General features: G+C 38.9%; 1 protein-coding gene across 4 annotated transcripts in view; it reads right to left on the bottom strand.

Annotated features, from left to right (window-relative positions):
• The window catches only part of LOC121369154 (protein kinase C delta type-like), a 99421-nt gene that overhangs the window by 38702 nt on the left and 37914 nt on the right, over nt 1-22805 (bottom strand). For 3 of the 4 annotated variants that reach the window (XM_041494036.1, XM_041494039.1, XM_041494038.1), the window contains exon 2: nt 10950-11031. The gene's annotated coding sequence lies outside the window, so the exon portion shown is untranslated. Of the gene's footprint in view, nt 1-10949; nt 11032-14440; nt 14713-22805 lie in introns of those variants that run through there. The other variant, XM_041494037.1, reaches the window with a different exon arrangement.

Below are 22805 nucleotides of genomic sequence, written 5' to 3'. Positions count from 1 at the left end.
TACCAGTCGTGGTGCACTGTCTAGAATGAAGAATAGCCAAGCTGCAAAGGATGCATCATTTGCTCTTTTTCATGTGAGACATGTACTCACAATTTAACATGATGTTAAAATTGTTTTTTTTAATGACACCACTAGAGCACATTGATTTAATAATCATCGGCTATTGGATGTCACACATTTAGTCATTTTGACATATAGTCTTAGAGAGGAAACCCGCTACATTTTTCCATTAGCAGCAAGGGATCTTTTACATGCACCATCTCACAGACAGGATAGCACATACCACAGCCTTTGATATACCAGTCATGGTGCACTGGCTGGAAAAAGAAATGGCCCAATGGGACCACCGACGGGGATCGATACCAGACTGACCGCGCATAAGGCGAGCACTTTACCACTGGGCTACGAAGCAGCAGAAAACACATCATATGCACATAACCTAAATTTCACATCCAAAAGCCAAACATTGAAAAAAGTCTTTCTTCGAGTAAGGTATGTCCTCACAATTTAACATGATTTTTTACCTTGTTCGTGTCTGAGCTGGAGTGACGTTAAATTACAACGTAATTAAATTGATTGTGTGGGACTTAACAAGTCAATATATCATGAACACTTGTCATTGTCCGTCATTGTTCGGTGTTGTGAACCTTTGTTATACTTCGGTATAGTATGATGTTATGTGAGTGCGCATGTTTCATTTTTCATGTTTCCTGTGTCGTGTGGATCAGCTGGTTACTTGTTAAATGCTGTCTGTATAGTAAAGTTCTGTTCATGTCGTTTGGTGTTAGTTGTTTGTGTTCTAATATAGAGATGGTGGCTCACAACTGTGCACCATGCTACAAAAGGGTTAACAAAATTCTGACAATTTTTACATTAATTTATCATTGCAGTGAAGACAACCCCCCACCCAAAAACCACATTTCTTGTATTTCTGTGCCAATATAAAAGACAACCTTTCAATTAATGAGATACTGCTCTTCTCCATAACACTTGGTGCATGTACTTATTTAAAACATAAGATACATGTACAGATAGCATTCACTATTTTTACCTTCTTGTTGAAGAGTTCATTAAGGAGGAAGTAATTTTTTTTTTTACTTTGCACCATCAGTGGAAGCAGACTCTTACTGATGCATGATTGTTTACAAAGGTAAACTTAATTACCCAACCAATATCAACAGTGCCGCTACATGTTTGGATTACGAGAAAGTGAGGACAAATCACTTGATATGGCAAAACGGCCACAGAGTTTCCAGCCCAGCAGGAAATGTTAACTCAGCAGCTGTTGCATCAAGATACGGTATTATGTACTGCTCATTGGGTGCTCTCGAGGAATACACCCATTAGTACCTAGTGATAGTGGTGGTGGTGATGATGATGATGATGATGGTATAATGATGATAATCAATAAAGTAATGATAATGATGATTATGATAATATCATCTATACTATGTATGTAGTCATATGTAAAAAAAACACCCCACTGTACTGTACAATACTGTATTTTACTATATATTGAACTGAACTAACCGAACTGATAAAACTGAAAGGTATTGTACGCTATGAAAGTTTGTTTTGTTTAATGATACCACTAGAGCACATTGATTAATTAATCATCGGCTACTGGATGTCAAACATGTGATAATTATGACTCGTAGTCAACAGAAGAAACCCGCTACCAGTACATTTTTCCTAATGCAGCAAGGGATCTTTAATATGCACTTCCCACAGACAGGAAAGCCTCTGTCCAGTTGTAGGTGCACTGGTTGGAACGAGAAAAAACTCAGTCAGTTGAATGGATCCACCTAGGTGGTTCGATCCTGCGACGCAAGCACCTCAAGCGAGAACTCAACTGACTGAGCTAAATCCCGCCCCCTTGTATGTAAACAATTCATATGCAAACAAAACAATTTTTTTTTACTGTACTATACTGTATTTTATTATATTGAACTCAATTAACCAAATGAAACTAACTGAACTGAAATGAACAAAATGGAACTGAACAAAACTGAATTGTATTTTATTCTATGAAAGTTTGTTTTGTTTAACAACACCACTAGAGCACATTGATTTATTAATCATCGGCTATTGGATGTCATACATTTGACAATTCTGACATAGTCTTAGAGAGGAAGGGATCTTTTATATGTACCGTCCCACAGACAGGATAGCACATACCACAGCCTTTGATATACTAGTCGTGGTGCACTGGCTAGAATGGTAAATAGCCATGCTGTATTGAATTCAATTTGAAATGAAATAAACTGTACAGAGAAACCTGTATAGCAAAAAGTTTAAAGATCCTCAATTTTCTCAATTCTAAAATGTGACCTTCTGAACACAGGATCCTTGGTAAATGAGATAAATATTTGATCCCTGGCATGGTCTGGTATAGACAGGTTTCATTGTAGTTTGTACTGTATTGAACTGAACTACAGTCCATCCCATCCACCTACAAAAATGTTTTTTCTAAATAATTTCAGTTTGGTTTGACGCAAGAAGAAAAGTAAAAGAGTTTTGGAAAAAAAAAACACCCAACTATTTGTGTGTGCAATTTAGAAAACAATCGGTTCAGAAATAAATAATTTGTGTTAAATTTCATAGTATGATAAAAGGCAATCCCTGTGGGACAGACTATAAGTGTACCGTACTTGATTGTACTGTACTAAACAGAACTAGGGGAGTGGGACGGACTACAAGTGTACCGTACTTGATTGTACTGTACTAAACAGAACTAGGGGAGTGGGACGGACTACAAGTGTACCGTACTTGATTGTACTGTACTAAACAGAACTAGGGGAGTGGGACGGACTACAAGTGTACCGTACTTGATTGTACTGTAATAAACAGAACTAGGGGAGTGGGACGGACTACAAGTGTACCGTACTTGATTGTACTGTACTAAACAGAACTAGGGGAGTGGGACGGACTACAAGTGTACCGTACTTGATTGTACTGTAATAAACAGAACTAGGGGAGTGGGACGGACTACAAGTGTACCGTACTTGATTGTACTGTACTAAACAGAACTAGGGGAGTGGGACGGACTACAAGTGTACCGTACTTGATTGTACTGTACTAAACAGAACTAGGGGAGTGGGACGGACTACAAGTGTACCGTACTTGATTGTACTGTACTAAACAGAACTAGGGGAGTGGGACGGACTACAAGTGTACCGTACTTGATTGTACTGTACTAAACAGAACTAGGGGAGTGGGACGGACTACAAGTGTACCGTACTTGATTGTACTGTAAACAGAACTAGGGGAGTGGGACGGACTACAAGTGTACCGTACTTGATTGTACTGTACTAAACAGAACTAGGGGAGTGGGACGGACTACAAGTGTACCGTACTTGATTGTACTGTACTAAACAGAACTAGGGGAGTGGGACGGACTACAAGTGTACCGTACTTGATTGTACTGTAAACAGAACTAGGGGAGTGGGACGGACTACAAGTGTACCGTACTTGATTGTACTGTACTAAACAGAACTAGGGGAGTGGGACGGACTACAAGTGTACCGTACTTGATTGTACTGTACTAAACAGAACTAGGGGAGTGGGACGGACTACAAGTGTACCGTACTTGATTGTACTGTACTAAACAGAACTAGGGGAGTGGGACGGACTACAAGTGTACCGTACTTGATTGTACTGTACTAAACAGAACTAGGGGAGTGGGACGGACTACAAGTGTACCGTACTTGATTGTACTGTACTAAACAGAACTAGGGGAGTGGGACGGACTACAAGTGTACCGTACTTGATTGTACTGTACTAAACAGAACTAGGGGAGTGGGACATAGCCCAGGGTAAAGTGTCCGCTTGATGCATGGTAGGTCTGGGATCGATCCCCATCGGTGGGTCCAATGTGCTATTTCTCGTTCCAGCTAGTGCACCACGACAGGTATATCAAAGGCTGTGGTATCTGCTATCCTGTCTGTGGGATGGTGCATATAAAAGATCCCTTGCTGCTAATCGGAAAGAGTGGCGATAGCAGGTTTCCTTTCTCAATATCTGTGTGGTCCTTAACCATGTCCGACACCATATAACCTTAAATAAAATGTGTTGAGTGCATTGTTAAATAAAACATTTCCTTCCTTGAACAGAACTAAGCTGAACTGTACTGCATTGAAATATACTGCCTTACTGAACTGTTCTTTTTCATCTGTTCTGTTCTGCACTGCACATCATGTCAGGAAAGTTTAATTACAGGTAACACACACACACAAAGATCAAACAGCTCAGCAACTCTTTTACCATGGTGTAAACGAAAATGCTATTTTGGTTTTCATTGCATCTACAGATGTAGACACCAAGCCAGTCTTAACAGTTGAGTTGAAGGTGGTTTTTTCTGAGATTCACAATTCACGAACCTTTGCCAACAAAAACCATTGCAGTCACCACAAATCGGATTCTTCTGCTAGTGTTTCACAGAACCTAAATATTGTGCTGTAAAGCCAGATAGTGTGCGTCATACAAGGTTACCATAACCATGTGGTTCCTTTAAATAACTCTGTTCATCGTCATAGTGATATAAACAACAGACAAGAAAAATTATCCCAAAAAAGCTACCTGCTGTTAACAACCTATTAAGTGTGTAATTACTTTGTGCAGTTAAGATATTTTGCCCGATATGTTCCACTTCTTTCACCTCATAATTTTTTTTTTACCTCATTACACCATTTACTTTATAGTTTAATGCCTCCATCAAAACGTAAGTGTAAGGAATAAATGCAGACTATTGTTTATGTGGCAAAATGTTAAATGTTTATTGTTCTGCAAAACAATGTACAATGTAGTGTATTTACACTTTAACCTAAATAGAAAAGGACCGGTTATAGTTCCTGACATGATGGATGTTTAACAGTCTTCAGGTCTGATGCCAAAAATTAACAGCACATTTTTTTAATGGGGTTAGATGTAGTTCAGTGGACTGGGATGAAATAGGTCATACTGGTATATCAAAGGCTGTGGTAAGTGCTGTCCTGAAATGTCATTTGGTATGTACTAAGTACCATGTTACAGTATATGTAAGACCTTTGGTGTTTACCATGAATGTCAAATTTTTATATATATGTATATATATATATATATATATATATATATATATATATATATATATATATATATATATATATATATATATATATATACATGTATATATATATATATATATATTCTTCAAAAGAAGAAACGCAAAACCACATTGTCGTAACATTTGGAGAATTGATTTAATTATTGAATGGTGAGTCCGATAATTACCAAATGTTGCAGGATTGTTCACAATTCACTCTAGTCCATTGTGAGTAAGTGATAGGACACACCACCAAGGTCAAGGTCATCTGGAGTCAATACCGGGTGTGGCCTCCGCGTGTGTTGACAACTGCCTGGCACCGCCTGCCCATTGAAGCAACCAGAGTACGGATGACGTCCCGGGGGATGGTGGCCCACTCGGCCTGCAAGGCTGCTGCCAGCTCGGGCAGGGTCTGGGGCTGTGGTTGTCGCTGTCGGAGGCGTCGGTCCAACTCGTCCCATAGATGCTCAATTGGGTTCAAATCCGGTGATATCGATGGCCAAGGAAGGACATTAATGTTGTTGTTCTGTAGGAAAGCCGTTGTGAGACGTGCTGTGTGAGGCCTGGCGTTGTCATGTTGGAACACTGTGTTGGCGTTGGCCATAACTGGAACGATGTGTGGCCGGAGGATCTGGTCAATGTAGCCCTGTGCATTCAGGTTGCCCTGCACGTGGACCAGGTCAGTTTTGCCAGTGTGTGAGATGGCTGCCCACACCATGACACTACCCCCGCCGAATCTGTCCACTTCCTGCACGCAGTTTGCCGCATAACGTTCACCACGACGCCTATACACGCGACATCTTCCATCATGACGTCGGAGCAGAAATCGGGACTCGTCACTGAACCACACAAGTCTCCATCGCAGTTGAGGCCATTGTTGATGAATCTGGCACCACTGCAGTCGGAGTCGACGGTGTTGTGGTGTTAAGATGACACCTCGAACTGGACGTCTGGCACGAATTCCTACCTCACGTAGGCGGTTCCGTACGGTCTGGTCAGATATCCTGCGCAAACCTGGTATTGCTGCGGCTGTGGAGGTGGCAGTAGTCAATCGTTCCCGAAGGTGGCATACCCGGATGTAGCGGTCCTGCCCGGGGGTAGTGACCCGTGGTCGACCGGATCTAGGGAGGTCACGTGTTGATCCATGTTGCTGGTAACGGTCCCACAGTCTGGAGATGGTGCTTGGGGACACATGGAATGCCCTGGCAACGGCCGTTCTGAATTCGCCTGCGTCTAGTCGGCCGATGGCATTGTTTCTCTACGGTTCACTGAGACGTGGCATGTCCTGGATTGTCAACTGTCGGCCAGATACAGAGGCCAGGCAAGCGAACACCCTGCACTTTTATACTGTCGGTGTTCATGTTGCACGTGCAGACAACGCACGTGCAGTGGTGACATGGTTTGCACGTGGCTGTGAATATTCACATTTTGGAACTTTATTGTACAGTAGCTGCGTTTTATCGAATGTAACCGTGGGAATGTGTTTGGGACATGCAATGACCTTATATTCACAAAGCATGAACCGGTAGGAAACATAAAATCGGAGTTATAACCCATTTGTACCCTTTTGCGTTTCTTTTTTTGAAGAGTATATATATATATATAGTAAAGGTAAATTTTATATTTAAAGGCAAATTCTCAAAGTTACAAGGGTCATATTTTACTATTTCCTGTGATATATACTAACGTATAATTTAAGAATATCAAAACTGTAATGAAGTGCCTCTTAAGTCACTACTGAACACTGTCCAAAGTGGTCAGACTAAGCCCACAGCTACACCTGATAGGAAATGGCTGGTACGTGGTATGGATAGCCACAAGAGACTGGCTCGATGCACGGTCGGTATGGGATCGATCCCCATCGGTGGGCCCATTGGGCTATTTCTCATTCCAGCCAGTGCACTACGACTGGTATATCAAAGGCCGTGGTATGTACTACCCTGTCTATGGGATGGTGCATATAAAAGATCCCTTGCTGCTAATCGAAGAGTAGCCCATGAAGTGGCGACAGTGGGTTTCCTCTCAATATCTGTGTGGTCCTTAACCATATGTCTGACGCCATATAGCCGTAAATAAAATGTGTTGAGTGCATCGTTAAATAAAACATTACCTTCCTTCCTTTTTAGAATTTGTGACCCTTCTTTACCAAATCCTAGATCCACACTTAAGCAAAGGCTAAACTGTAGCCTTTATGAGCAGGTGCTCTTTAACCAGAGGTAAATTTTAGCAATTTTTGTCCAAAAGGAAAATATCTGAAATCTCCTTTGTAGACAGGTGGTTCTTATACACAGTGAGTGTCAGACAGTATCTGACAGCACTGATTTCTCAACCAATCATGCTAACATATCTTGTCTGAACCTGCTGACATATCTAAATTCAATTATTCTGTCTGAATGGTTTTCTTCTTTCACCGAGTATAGCACCATGATATCTGACATCTGTCCTGTCTGAAAAGAGTGACATCTTATCTTTTCCCCTGAGTCATACGTCACAGTTATTTCAAAACCAACACACTGATTGCTGTGAAAACAGTTCCATTCTTGTAACAAACATTCAGGATGAAGATAATTAAACGCCAACATTTAATATCAAATATTTTCTGTCTGGGAGTCTGCAGTTTTCAAAACAGAGTATGAAAGACTAGCAAATGAATGATTTCTTTCTGGGACATTGCATTTTTTAGAAAAAAGTATGAAAGACCGATAAATAAAATTGTCTGTTTCAGACATCGCATTTCTAAGAAGAATATGAAAGACTAGCAAATAAACATTTTCTGTCTGGGTCATCACACTTTTAAAAAAGAGTTTGAAAGACTTGTAAATAAAATATTCTCTTTGGGAAACTGCATTTTTCAAAACGAGTATGAAAGACTGGTAAATAATATTTTCTGTCTGGAATATTACTGCATTTTTTAAAAAGAATATGAAAGACTAGTAAATCAAAACATTTCTCTCTGACATTGCATTGGTAACAAGAGGGGCGGGATGTAGCCCAGTGGTAAAGTGCTCGCTTGATGTGTGGTCGGTCTGGGATCGATCCCCATTGGTGGGCCCATTGGGCTATTTCTCATTCCAGCCAGTGCACCAAAGGTCGTGGTATATACTACCCTGTCTGTGGGATGATGCATGTAAAAGATCCCTTGCTGCTAATTGAAAAGAGTAGCTGATGAAGTGGAGACAGCGGGTTTTATCTCTCAATATTTGTGTGGTCCTTAACCATGTCTGATGCCATATAACCATAAATAAAATGTGTTGAGTGTGTCGTTAAATAAAACATTTCCTTCTTTCTGTTAACATTAGTATGAAAGACTGGTAAATAAATATTTTCTTTCTGAGAACATTTAATTTTTCAATACATGGATAAACAACTATAGTAAATAAATATTTTCTTTCTGAGATATTGCATTTTTTAAAAGAGTATGAATTAAAGACTAGCAAATAAATATTTTGTCTCTGGAATATTGTGTTTTTCAAATGGTACCTGACAGAGCAGTACACGAAGATGTAGCTGTTAAGTTCCAAGAGATTATTTATGATGTTGGTTTAATTAAAATCTGGCACCAAATATATGTTCTGTGACACATTTGGCATTATGTCAGTAAAAGCAGGAAGCAGTATGGTCCATTCTTATTTATGATCTAGGTTAATGCATGTACATGTGTATTTATTACTTGGAAAAAACCCACATGGAATCTGAATGACAAAACTGTAACACATGGTCAGGGCCGTATATCTGCACAATGCAGACTCGAATGGGAATTTGGCAAAATAGTGATTGATTCTGTGAATCTCTATCTAGTGCCTACTGGAAATATGCACTAGTCTGAAATCTCTGGTATAATGTACTTGATATTTAATCACATGGAATAGATCATCCACTCTACATTTCTTCCCATGATGAGATCTTCTTTGATTTAAATTAGCTGCTATCTCCAACAGCAATTACTAACAACCTGTACATGTATTATCTGAAGAAGCAACACCAAGACCATGTATGACATAGTTGCTGGAGATTCTATATATATATATTCCTTTCTGAAGATGAATAATTGAAACATGTAAAAGGATATTATTTCTTAAAATTGTTTTCAAATACATATATACTGTAGACTTGTTTTCTCATATATATATATATATATATACTGACACACAATGAAAACACAAAAACAACTTTTCATTGCAAATAACGACAAACTATTAATGAATTGATGGATAATGTAATATGACATTAATGACTGGTATTCATGAGATACATTCACATGGAAACATGGCCAGTTATCATCAATAATTGAGTTGCATTCGTAATCAAAAAGTTCAACACCTCCCCCCCCCCCCCCCCTCCATATTAAGGTCAGTATCTGGTGTGTCCACCATTGGCCCGTGAGCATGTGTGAAGACGAAGGGAAAGGATTGGCACAAACATCTCAAATAAGCCACAGGAATGTTCCTCCACTCCTCCTGCAATGCCTGTGCAAGCTCAGCGACGTTACGCAGTGGTGGCTGGCTGCGACATACACCACGTCCTAACTCATCCCACATGTGTTCAGTTGGGTTCAAATCCGGTGAAACGGCGGGCCAGTTCACAACGGTGATACCGGCTTGTTGTAGGAATGCCTGGGTAATTCTTGCAGTATGTGGATGGGCATTGTCTTGTTGAAACAGAACGGGACCTCCTGGTCTTCGGTGACGGCGCAAAAGTGGCTGGAGAACTGGTCTTAGAATAACGTCAACATAACGCTGGGCTGTAAGGGCATTGTGGACAATGATGAGATCACTCCTGAAATCACAGTTGATTGCCCCCCATACCATCAGACAACCGCCGCCAAACCGATCACGTTCCCTCACACATCTGTCAGCGCACCGTTCATGGCGTCTCCTATACACACGTGCTCTTCCATTGGCAAAGGAGACAGAGAAATGGGACTCATCTGAGAGAGATTCTGGTGGATGATTACCATTCTGTAGAGCAAACTGTAGTCTTGCAGCACGATGTCGCGGTGTCATGATGGTGCCGTTGTACGGGCGTCTGCATCTGAGTCCAGCCATTCTGAGTCGGTGATGACCGTCATCGGATGGATATGCCTTCCATGACGTCCTATTGTGTTGCTTGCTGTCATCATCGCAGTTCTGAACCCTGTACTACCCTGTACCTACCAGCCAGTAGTCTGATGGCTTAACCACTGCACCAGTACCAGAGATCAGCAAGGTTTTCTTTTGGTATGCACTTCACATACCACGTACAGCCTTTGATGTACTAGTCAGGGGGGGTGAAATCTAGCTCAGTCAGTAAAGCACTTGCCTGTGGTGCTTTGATTATTGACTTATTCTCAGGGTTTTCTTAACACAACCAGTGCCATGGTATGTTCTGTCCTGTCTGTAGAAGTGTGCATACAAAAGATCTCATGCTACTAATGGAAAAATGAAACACATTTTCTCTAAGACTACATATCAGAAGAATCTAATATCCAATAGCCAATGATTAGCAAATCAATATGCTCTAGTGGTGTCATTAAATAAAACAAAGTTTAACTTTAAAATTTGATATATCAGTCATGGTAAACCAATTGTAAAAATAGATCTCATGGCTCATCACACATCAAGCAACCAATTTAACTTTGAGCTATACCCCCATTCCCAGACAGGGCATGTCAGAGAGACAAGAACTGGGATGAAATGCTGGATAGCGAATCATATGGTACAAAACCTCTTTAAGCACTGATCTCTATCACTTTAACTTCAAATAAAAGAATATGCTATGCAATAACAAATAAATTAAGTATCTATTATTAATAGGGTGGTGCTTTATAGGAAGGAGGAAATCCAGGTGTGAAAAAAAGGGATGAAAATAAGGCTTGAAATGTTAAACTCACCTGTTATTATTATTTTCCGCCTAAAGATGTGTTATTACTTCATCTGTAAACTGTACACTGTGGCCATCAACAGTAACTTAACCTGAAATTTAAAGAATGCATTAACTCATTACTGCATTACTATCTAGCACAAAGGTATTTTCTCAACCACTACCTTTTACCATATTGTATGTCAGAAAACTTGATATAGGTAATTACAAATGTTTCTTATTTCAGTGATAACAATGCTTCTGAATTTAGGTTGATGAGCAAATCTTATGCATTACGACCATTGCCTCAAGGGAAAAACAGCTGAGATTGTTTTTTTACTTAAGTTTGTCCATTAACTGATATTAAATTATAAATATGATACAAACAGGGAATATTTTGTTCAGTATCGTGTCACAATTCGCTGTACAAGTTTCAGAGATTGCTACACAATGTTAAAACATTAAACAGTAGTTTGTAATCAATTTTTATTTTTTAATTGACTAGAAATATCGTTTATCATGATTTTGAAAACAAAATGGTCTCCAACATACAGTAAATCTTCTACTAAATGATTTCAGATATATTTAAATGGAAGTATCAATGAGATATCTTAAGCCAGGTGATTGTTTAATATATGCAATTTATATGCAATTTTGTAGAAGACAATTAACTATATTTATTACAGATAACTTCTTATTACTGGTGACTGTTTAATCAAGGTAAATGTATTAAAAAAAGAAGTTTGTTTTGTTTAATGACACCACTAGAGCACACTGACTTGTAAATGTATTAATACAGGTGGTTGCGTAATACAGGTAACTACTTAACACTAAGGTCGAATGTGCAAGTTTCAACTAGAACTACCATACAATATGTTTAGATAGCAGTGCACTGGCATAGACAGGATTTTATATTGCCGGGGGAAGTGGGGTGGGGAATCCACACTATGTATGTTTGTATATATGTTTTATAAATTTAATAGTTTAAAAAAAAAAGGTTTGATGGGGGGCCAAGTCTTCCCTCCCACGCCACTGCAGCAGCATACCTTTAATACTAAATAAAATAATTTATGAGCCCATATATATTTTAAACATAATGGAACTTCCTCCGAAACTATAATTTTCTGCCACAAAATACATGTATTTTTTGGAGCATTAATTTTCTGTTACCAAACCTAAATTCAACATTGAAAATACAAAATATTCATCTACATTTATTTAACATATCATCTGCAAAACGTTTACTGGCCCTTAATTAATTTTGCTGAGTACACCTAATATTGATGTCTGCTTTACGCATGTGACTGCATAATACAGATGATGGATTAATTAATGCAGGTGGGTGATTAATTCACAACTGTTTAATACAGATCGGTGCTTAACATAGGTAACATTTTATGTTTGTATAGGTAACTCGTTTTAGCAGGTGAACGCTTATACCAATATATGACTAAGTATCTTTAGCTAAATCATATCAGCTGTCAGATAAGAAAAAACCCCAAGCTTCTGTATGTATGTATTTATTGAAATGTGACTAAGCCTACTGCAGGACAATAAACGCTGGAAGTACAAAGTTTCTCTAAGAAAACAGCTCATCTGTATTTATATCTGCTAGACCGGCCTTGGTGGCATCGTGGTTAGGCCATCGGTCTACAGGCTGGTAGGTACTGGGTTCAGATCTCAGTCGAGGTATGGGATTTTTAATCCAGATACCAACTCCAAACCCTGAGTGAGTGCTCCGCAAGGCTCAGTGGTTAAGTGTAAAACCACTTGCATCGACCAGTGATCCATAACTGGTTCAACAAAGGCCATGGTTTGTGCTATCCTTTCTGTGGGAAGCACAAATAAAAGATCCCTTGCTGCTAATCGGAAAGAGTAGCCCATGAAGTGGTGACAGCAGGTTTCCTGTCAAAATCTGTGTGGTCCTTAACCATATGTCTGACACCATATAACTGTAAATAAAATGTGTTGTGTGTGTTGTTAAATAAAACATTTCTTTCTTTTTATATCTGCTAAGTGATTAAGCTTACAGGTAACTGCAGATGCACAATACAGACTAGAGGTATAGAGGTTTTCCAAGAAGACAAGTATGTCTGTAGTTATATCTGCTAAGTGATTAAGCTTACAGGTAACTGCAGATGCACAATAGAGACTAGAGGTATAGAGGTTTTCCAAGAAGACAAGTATGTCTGTAGTTATATCTGCTAAGTGATTAAGCTTACAGGTAACTGCAGATGCACAATACAGACTAGAGGTATAGAGGTTTTCCAAGAAGACAAGTATGTCTGTAGTTATATCTGCTAAGTGATTAAGCTTACAGGTAACTTCAGATGCACAATACAGACTAGAGGTATAGAGGTGTTCCAAGAAGACAAGTATGTCTGTAGTTATATCTGCTAAGTGATTAAGCTTACAGGTAACTTCAGATGCACAATACAGACTAGAGGTATAGAGGTGTTCCAAGATGACAAGTATGTCTGTAGTTATATCTGCTAAGTGATTAAGCTTACAGGTAACTGCAGATGCACAATACAGACTAGAGGTATAGAGGTGTTCCAAGAAGACAAGTATGTCTGTAGTTATATCTGCTAAGTGATTAAGCTTACAGGTAACTTCAGATGCACAATACAGACTAGAGGTATAGAGGTTTTCCAAGAAGACAAGTATGTCTGTAGTTATATCTGCTAAGTGATTAAGCTTACAGGTAACTGCAGATGCACAATACAGACTAGAGGTATAGAGGTGTTCCAAGAAGAAAAGTATGTCTGTAGTTATATCTGCTAAGTGATTAAGGCTACTTCATAGGCTACTCTTTTTGATTAACAGAAAGGGATCTTTTATATGCACCATCCCACAGACAGGGTAGTACATACCATGGCCTTTGATATATCAGTCATGGTGCACTAGCTGGAACGAGAAATAGCCCAATGAACCCACTGATGGGGATTGATCCCAGACTGACCATGCATCGAGCGAGCGCTGTACCACTGGGCTATGTCCCGCCCTGTTGTTAAACAAAAACAAACTTTGTATTTATATCTGCTTTGTCAAGTGACTAAGCCTGCTGCACATACACAATAACTGCTAGAGGTACAAAATGTTTGAAAGAAAGCAAAAATGTATTACTGAAATTTCATCACAGATGTAACACAGATTTGTAAAAAAAAAAAAAAAAAAAAAAAAAAAAAGGTCCAACACAATGCAACAGGAAGAAAATGTACACACTCAGTTTACACACAGACACATACTTTTGTATATGTGTTTACAGGTAACAAAGTTTTTCAAAGGAAATATAAACAGACCACTGTAATTTTATAACCGATGTACCTTAGATAACTTTTTTTTTTAAACCAATTTCAGTCCACCACACAATGCAACAATAAAACAAATACTTGCTTTGCTTCCACACACTTTTGGCATACATAATGTCCAGAAATGGGAACAGATGTTGAAAAATCACTGAACAGCAAGCAAGTCAAACAGATGTTGAAAAAAATAATAATCACACCACCTCTACACTACCTTGATAGCAGGAAGTTACATCCTGTAACTTTTTAATCTGCTACCACACTGCAGCACATTCTTCTACAATCGGTACAATCCCCTTGATCCGTTATCTAACTAACCAATGCACTCGAATCTAGAAAGCGGTACACTGATCAAGGAAGCTAGCAGAAAGTGGTGTGTTAAAACTCTGTCTACGTACTTGTAGAGAGACACCAATACAAGTTGTATAGCCATCAACCGTGGTCTCTTTTAGCAGTACAAACACATGCTGTATGTGTAATATCACTTACAGAATGAACACTGGTATTCAGTCATGTGATTATGACACAGGCTGGACTGCCATTGGTGGACTAGTTACACCATGTTCTGTGTACATGTGTGTAGAGGCAATGGGCTGCACATATGGATCATATTGCACATATAACACACACACACACACACACACACACACACACACACGCGCACACACACACACACAGAGACACACACACACACACACAGACACACAGACACACACACACACACACAGACAGACACACAGAGACACACACACACACAGACACAGACACAGACACACACACACACACAGACACACAGAGACACACACACACACACACACACATACACACAGAAACACACACACACAGACACACACACACACACACAGACACACACACACACAGACACACAGACACACACACACAGACATACACACACACACACACAGACACACACACAGACACACACAGACACACACACACAGACACACACACACACACACACACACACACACACACACACACACACATAGACACACACAGACACACACATATACACACACAGACACACACACACACACACACACACACACACACACACAGACACACACACACACACACACACACACACACAGACACACACACACAGACACACACACACACACAGACACACACAGACACAGACATACACACACACATAGACACACATAGACACACACACACACAGACACACACACACACACACACAGACACACACACACACACACACACACACACACACACAGACACACATAGACACACATAGACACACACACACAGACACACAGACACACACACACACAGACATACACACACACATAGACACACATAGACACACACACACACAGACACACACATAGACACACACAGACACACACACACACACACACAGACACACACACACAGACACACACACACAGACACACACACACACATAGACACACATAGACACACACACACACAGACACAGACATACACACACACATAGACACACACAGACACACACACACACACACAGACACACACACAGACACACACACACACACACCCCTTTAAACAGCAGCATCTGTATTAAATGTTCCAGGACGTGATCTAGCTCAGTTGGTTGAGATGCTTTGGTCATAGGATTGAACCTCCTTGGTGGACCGATTCTGTATTTTTTTTTTCACCATCCCAATGCCACATGACTGGTATATCAAAGGCTATGGTATGTGCTGTCCTGTATGCGTGGTTATAAAACCTATTTTAATTAGCAAAGATGATCATAGTAGGATACTAAAAGATTTGTTTAAAAGTTTAAACAACCTGCTGAATGTTTCATGATATTGTGTGTGTTATGAACATAACTCAGTAATAAAGCACTACCCTGATGAGCGATCACTCTAGGATCGATCCCCATCGGTGGGCTCATTGAGCTAATTTTTTTTCCTTCCAGCACTCCACAAATGGTGTAATAAAGGACATTGTATATACTATCTTGTCTTAGGGATGGTACATACAAAAGATTTTTTGCTACTAATCAAAAAGAAAGAAAGAAAGAAAGAAAACTGTTTTATTTAACGACGCACTCAACACATTTAATTTACGGTTATATGGCATCAGACGTATGGTTAAGAACCACACAGATATTGAGAGAGGAAACCTGCTGTCGTCACTTCATGGGCTACTCTTTTCCGATTAGCAGCAAGGGATCTTTTATATGCACCATCCCACAGACAGGGTGGTACATACCACAGCCTTTGATATACCAGTCGTGATTCACTAGCTGAAGCGAGAAATAGCCCAATGGGTCCACCGATGGGGATTGATCCCAGACCAACCGTGTGAATGCTTTAGCACTGGGCTATGTCCCGCCCCCTAATCAAAAAGAGTAGCCCATGTAGAGGTAGCAGCATGTTTTCCTCTCTCAATATCTTAACATACGTCACATGTAAATAAAAATGTACCGAATACATTGTTAAATAAAATAATTCTCTCTCTTGTAGGGTCTCCACGAGTATTAGAGTACTCGGGCACAGGTCGAGTCTAGCAAGACTCGAGTCCGTTCACAGGACTCGAGTACCCATGCAAGGAAGAGCACTCTCATTTAATTATATGTTTTATGCATTTTGCCGTATTATGCCTGCCACCGATTATATTATAGAGCTATGAGACATGTGTGGAATGCAATATAATGGGTCATTGTATCAATGGCATGATTTGGCACCCATGTTCAGCACTGGAATTAAGACCCATAATGCTATTTTTCTTTATTCCTTAGTCTCATTAGTATCTAGTGTTGGGTACTCGGGTCCGGGTCGAGTTTGACCCTTGGGTACTCGAGCCCTTACTCTCTTGTGGGTGATTGTTTTGCATGCTTCGATCAGGGTACTGTTAAAGCATGCCTATCATGGACTTAACCTTCCGACTTCACCAGAGAGCTTTGTTCAAGATAAGGATTCAAGATATTTGAATTCTAAGTGCTTAGAAGGATTCAAATTATTTTAGTGCTTGTATTATACAGTTCTGTACCAGATGGGCATTCATGACATTTTAATTTTTATGCTTATATCCAATTAAGGTTCAAGGATGCTGTGCATGTCGACTCAGCCATCATTTTCACCCATCCTGAATTATGCAAGACAGACCCATTCCATGATGTCAGCCCATAGAGAATCAATCTGTCTTGCATGGGCTATTTTTCTGTCCAACATGATGACATATAATGGAAACCTATATTCTCAATTAATAGGGTTCACCCTGTCCATTACCAAAGTGACTACAAAATATAGAGTTTGGTTAATTTAAGGAATAGTTTATTAGCCACAGTTTAATCATTTTCAAGGAAATAGTCTACATATATCAAAATTGGCCAAAGTAAAATCCATTTCATCGTGAGCCCTGATTAGTTCCATCTAAAGTTATTTGAACCATCACGAGGCATGTCGTAGCCCAGTGGTAAAGCACTTACTTGATGCACGGTTGGTCTCGGATCGATCCCTTAAGTGGGCCTGTTGGACTATTTCTAATTTCAGTCAGTGCACTATGACTGGTATATCAAAAGCTGTAGTATGTGCTATCCTGTCTGTGGGATGGTGCACATAAAAGATCCCTTGTTACTAATGGAAAAATATAGCGAGTTTCCTCTGCAAGACTATAAATCAGAATTACCTAATTTTTTTACATCTAATAGCCGGTGATTAATAAATCAATGTGCTCTAACAAAACAAACTTTTTGACCCATCACACTTCAGGCAACCACTCTACCATTGGACTACACACAGTTGCTATTTTACTAGTAAGCAATATTAAGTTATAAAAAAAGACGTGAATAGTCCAGCAAATGTCAACCCATAATTTGTTTTTGTTTTTTTTAAAAAGGAAAAAAGATTATCATTTTGAATGACACTTTCATTTTCTAATTATTAGCTACAAGCTTTTTTTTTTTTTAATCTGATGCCCTGGACGTGCGATACAACTTCCTCAGCGAGATCTCTTTCTGGTTTCGCACGAAATGGGTGGCAGTTAGCACAGATTTGAAGAAAATGGATAAGACCAAGGGAAAACCTCAATCTTAAAGCAGCCAATACAAAGAGAAGATGTAGAGTCATGTACATTGATTTGTTCGTCTCTGGGGAGAGTTGTATAAAGACAATTTTATCGCAAATGTCAAAAGTGATTGAAAGCAAGTGACTCCACATCCCTGGGGTTGAACCGATTCCACCGTGATATCCCCTGGACTGCAATGATAGCGAGTTTGTCTGTAAACAGTTACCAAACAAGATGGTCATTAAATTTGATCTTTTACTTGTTCTACGACAAAGCTAGGTGTTTGCATTTCATTTGTTTCTGGAAATTCAGATCCACATACAATGAAACTCCTCTAAACAGACATGCTCGGGACCAAGTACAAAGTCCAGTTTTAAGAGGTATCTGGTTTACAGAGGTTCTCTTCTACACAGATATTTAAAAAGGGACCATGAAAAACGTCCGGTTTTGAGAGAATTCCGATTTACAGAGTGTCCAGTTTTGAGAGGTTGCACTGTAGTATGTGATTCTGGCCTTGAAATTTTTGTCTTTCTTGGTTAACACCACAGTTTATTTGCAAGACATTACCATGAGGAGTTATTCATTAATTATTCTCGTTTCATTACAGCTTTATCTATTTCTGCCACCAGAAATGCCGTTACTTTTCTTCCTCTGTGGAGCTAATTTGATGTTATACACCCACGCACCATGTCATTGTCCAAAATATATATAATTTTATTTACCCCATTACTGCCCATTTCTCTTGTACTGCAGGGCTGCATTATAATTATTTTTCTTTTATTACATTGACATTTTACTCCCATATGTGACCAGTACTGAATTAAAAATCTGAAATCCAAAATATAATTTCTATGAGATGACAACCTGACAATGACATTCATATAATTATGAATAGTACATATAAATATAAATATAATTATGAATAGTACATATAAATATAAATCAATAAGCTATTGATTGCTAAATGTGGGGCTATTGTAGGGGTTTAAACCAGTCTGTTTAGGCATGTAATAGATTCAATATACCGTACATGATTTCTGTCAATCTTTTTCATTCTGTTGATCATAGAGTTGTTATTGTTTTGTTTTTAGTCATTTTTATTGTTTGAATTTGTGATTTACTGATAAAAAAACCGTCAACTTTCAAATTTCACTTCTGACCCCAATTAATCGTCCTTCAAGATCTTTGGTGGTCATAAAACCTATTGTAATACTGAACTACCAGTTGTAATGTTTGACCAATTAATTCACTATTATCATATAACCATTCCCCACAGCTAATATACCTTACAATTTTGGCAATTGTAAACTCTTATTAGAGTTCTACTTTTTTTTTAAGAGTATATATATATATATAAATATATATACCATTACACCGTGTAACAGTATATATATTTATATTGGCTCCATAAGAGGTAGAACACTATACCAGCCACACCAGGAAGAATACTGTATTGTGTGTGTGTGTGTGTGTGTGCATGCGTGCGTGCGTGCGTGTATATATATATATATATATATATATATATATATATATATATATATATATATATACCAGGCCTGATTAATATTGACTTTAAGCCTCTATTTTAATCTTGATACATACCTGATGGAAAGAAAGAAAGAAGTGTTTTATTTAACAATGCACTCAACACATTTTATTTATGGTTATATGACGTCAGACATATGGTTAAGGACCACAGATTTTGAGAGGAAACCCACTGTCGCCACTACGTGGGCTACTCTTCCGATTAGCAGCAAGGGATCTTTTATTTGCGCTTCCCACAGGCAGGATAGCCCAAACCATGGCCTTTGTTGAACCAGTCATGGATCACTGGTCGGTGCAAGTGGTTTACACCTACCCATTGAGCCTTGCGGAGCACTCACTCAGGGTTTGGAGTCGGTATCTGGATTAAAAAAACCATGCCTCGACTGGGATCTGAACCCAGTACCTACCAGCCTGTAGACCGATGGCCTGCCACAATGCCACCGAGGCCGGTATACCTGATGGAAATCTACTGGTTTTGTTTGATGAACTCTGATCATTCAAGAGCTCCACTGGGAGGAATTAATCATTAAAAATAAATAAAATTGCAGCTAATTGTTTTTTAACGACAATCATTTTCAGTGAGTCCATAACACCCACTCCACAAACATTAAATTATTCACTTTTGGGGGGATGGCGGGGGGAGGGGGGGTGCAAAAAATTTCCGAGATATAAGAGTGCAATAAACGAGAGATCAATTATATGTCTGTAGAGCTAATTATAGATTCAGTGACATAGCAAGTTGATCTGGTGCCCAGGGGAAAACCATAATTTGTCATGACCAATAAAACTAAGTGATTTTCCAAGGCATGATATTTCGGATGAGATATCTAATATCAGACATCAAGCATAATCATTTTAATAAGCAGTGATCTCATAGGAGACGTAACCTTTTGGTAAGCTGGTTGTTAATTTGGCACTTTAAAATAGTGCCTGCAGCCATTTGATCCCTCTGCACTCTTGATACACTATATTTTAAGCAATAATTTTAATATACAATTAAACCTACGGTAAGCAGTGACCTAAGCTTGTATGCATATAAAATGGTCTTGTTAAAGCAGTTCAGTTAACACAGGTTAAATTGTACTGTATTAGATAATTTTGGAGATTATGGTATTAATGCAAAAAAATTGTAATAGAAGAAACAATACCAGAATATGAGAAGTTACAATATGTGTTTCAATGTAATACAGATATAGGTGGAATTTTGGAGAAAGTACATTGTGTCTGAATGTAATACAGATTGGTGAATCTGAGAAAAGTACAATGTACTTTAATATAATACAGATAGGGGACTATAAAAATGTAGTGTTTCAATATATTAACAATCTAAGAAAATACAATATATGTTTCATACTACCAGCTGAATTTAAGAATATAGATCTACATTGTGCTTTAATGTAATACATGTTCTAACAGAAGAATAAAAAAAAAGAAAAAAATTAATATAGGTTTTAATCTGAAGGACAAAACCAAACCATAATATGTGATCAAGGCTGTATCTTTGCACAATGCAGAGTCAAATGGGCATTTAGCAAAATAGTGGTGATTCCTTTAATCCCTGTCTAGTGCCTCGTCTATAGGTGAGCCACTTCCAGGGAGATTCTATACTGGAGATTTCAATCTTCTTGTACTGACACAAAGAGGACTGCTACTCCCAAACTATATGTGGTTTACTACGGTAAATCTAAACTAGCACAGGACAGTAACGTAATATTAATATAAGGAGAATCTGAGAAAGGACGATATATTTCAAAGTATACAACCCAGATATTGTTTTTATATGTTTTGAGAAGCTATTTTCTGAATTCTAGACTTCTGGAACAGTACAACCATTCCAGCAGACCACCTTATCTGACAAATCACCACTTAACTCTACATACATACTGCACATTGCAGCAGCTCAACACAGCATATTGCACTTTACCTTCTACACCTTCTCAATATATCCAGTTTCATTTGTGTCTTACAATAACAGTAACTTCATCTCCACTAAATGTAAGTCTTGACAGCACAGTGCAGGCAATATAGTACTGTACAAGCACTGATCCAAGGAGTAGGAGGGTGAGGAGAGGGGAGGAGGGGAGGACGGGAGGGGGCGGGACATAGCTCAGTGGTATAGAGCTTGCCTGATGCACGATCGATCTAGGATCAATTCCCATTGGTGGGCCCAATGGGCTATTTCTCGTTCCAGCCAATGCTCCATAACTGGTGTAACAAAAGCCGTGGTATGTACTATCCTGTCTATGGGATGATGCACATAAAAGATCCCTTGCTGCTAATCGAAAAAAAGTAGCCCATAAGTGGCAACAGCAGGTTTCCTCTCTAAATATCTGTGTGGTTCTTAACCATATGTCCGACGCCATATAACCATAAATAAAATGTGTTGAGTGTGTCATTCAATAACACATTACCTTCTTATTCCTGATCCAAGGAGGATAATGGGAGAATATTCATCTAACAATTTGAACCATGATGTTCTCTGAAAATCGTGTGTGTGTATGTCATCAGTTGATGATTTTTAGTAGTGGTTGGGGTGAATATCTTCTAGTCTTATTCTGTTTATACATGCAAATATGGCTAGAAAGCAGACGTAACAGATTTGTCAGTTTTTAAGAATCTAATGGACACCAAGTCTAAAATAGACATATTTTCCTAAATTTGATGGCACAGGCCTTTAGTTTGTTACTCTTCAAGTTTTTTTCATAACATTAAAGTTCTATGTTAGTGATTAGCAATATGTGTGGGTTTTTTCTTGTAATAACTTTATTATCTGCAAATTATCGTTAAACAAAACAACTGCCTGGTCATCTGTGACACATGGTCTAAAAAGTGAGAAAAGGAAGCTGCTGCCACATCATATAGGCCAATTTTAATAGGGCTTAGTGTACACATTCAGAGTAAGCTGTTGTAGCACACACCTGTCATGGGCACAGGTGTAGACTTGTATTAGCCCTGCTGTCCAGGACAGGAAAGGGTTTGGGGTGGGTGGG

Source organism: Gigantopelta aegis, chromosome 3 (genome assembly GCF_016097555.1).
Source record: "Gigantopelta aegis isolate Gae_Host chromosome 3, Gae_host_genome, whole genome shotgun sequence".
Lineage (NCBI taxonomy): Eukaryota > Metazoa > Mollusca > Gastropoda > Neomphalida > Peltospiridae > Gigantopelta > Gigantopelta aegis.
Note: the sequence above shows the minus strand (reverse complement) of the source record. Positions and strands in the feature narration are given on the sequence as shown.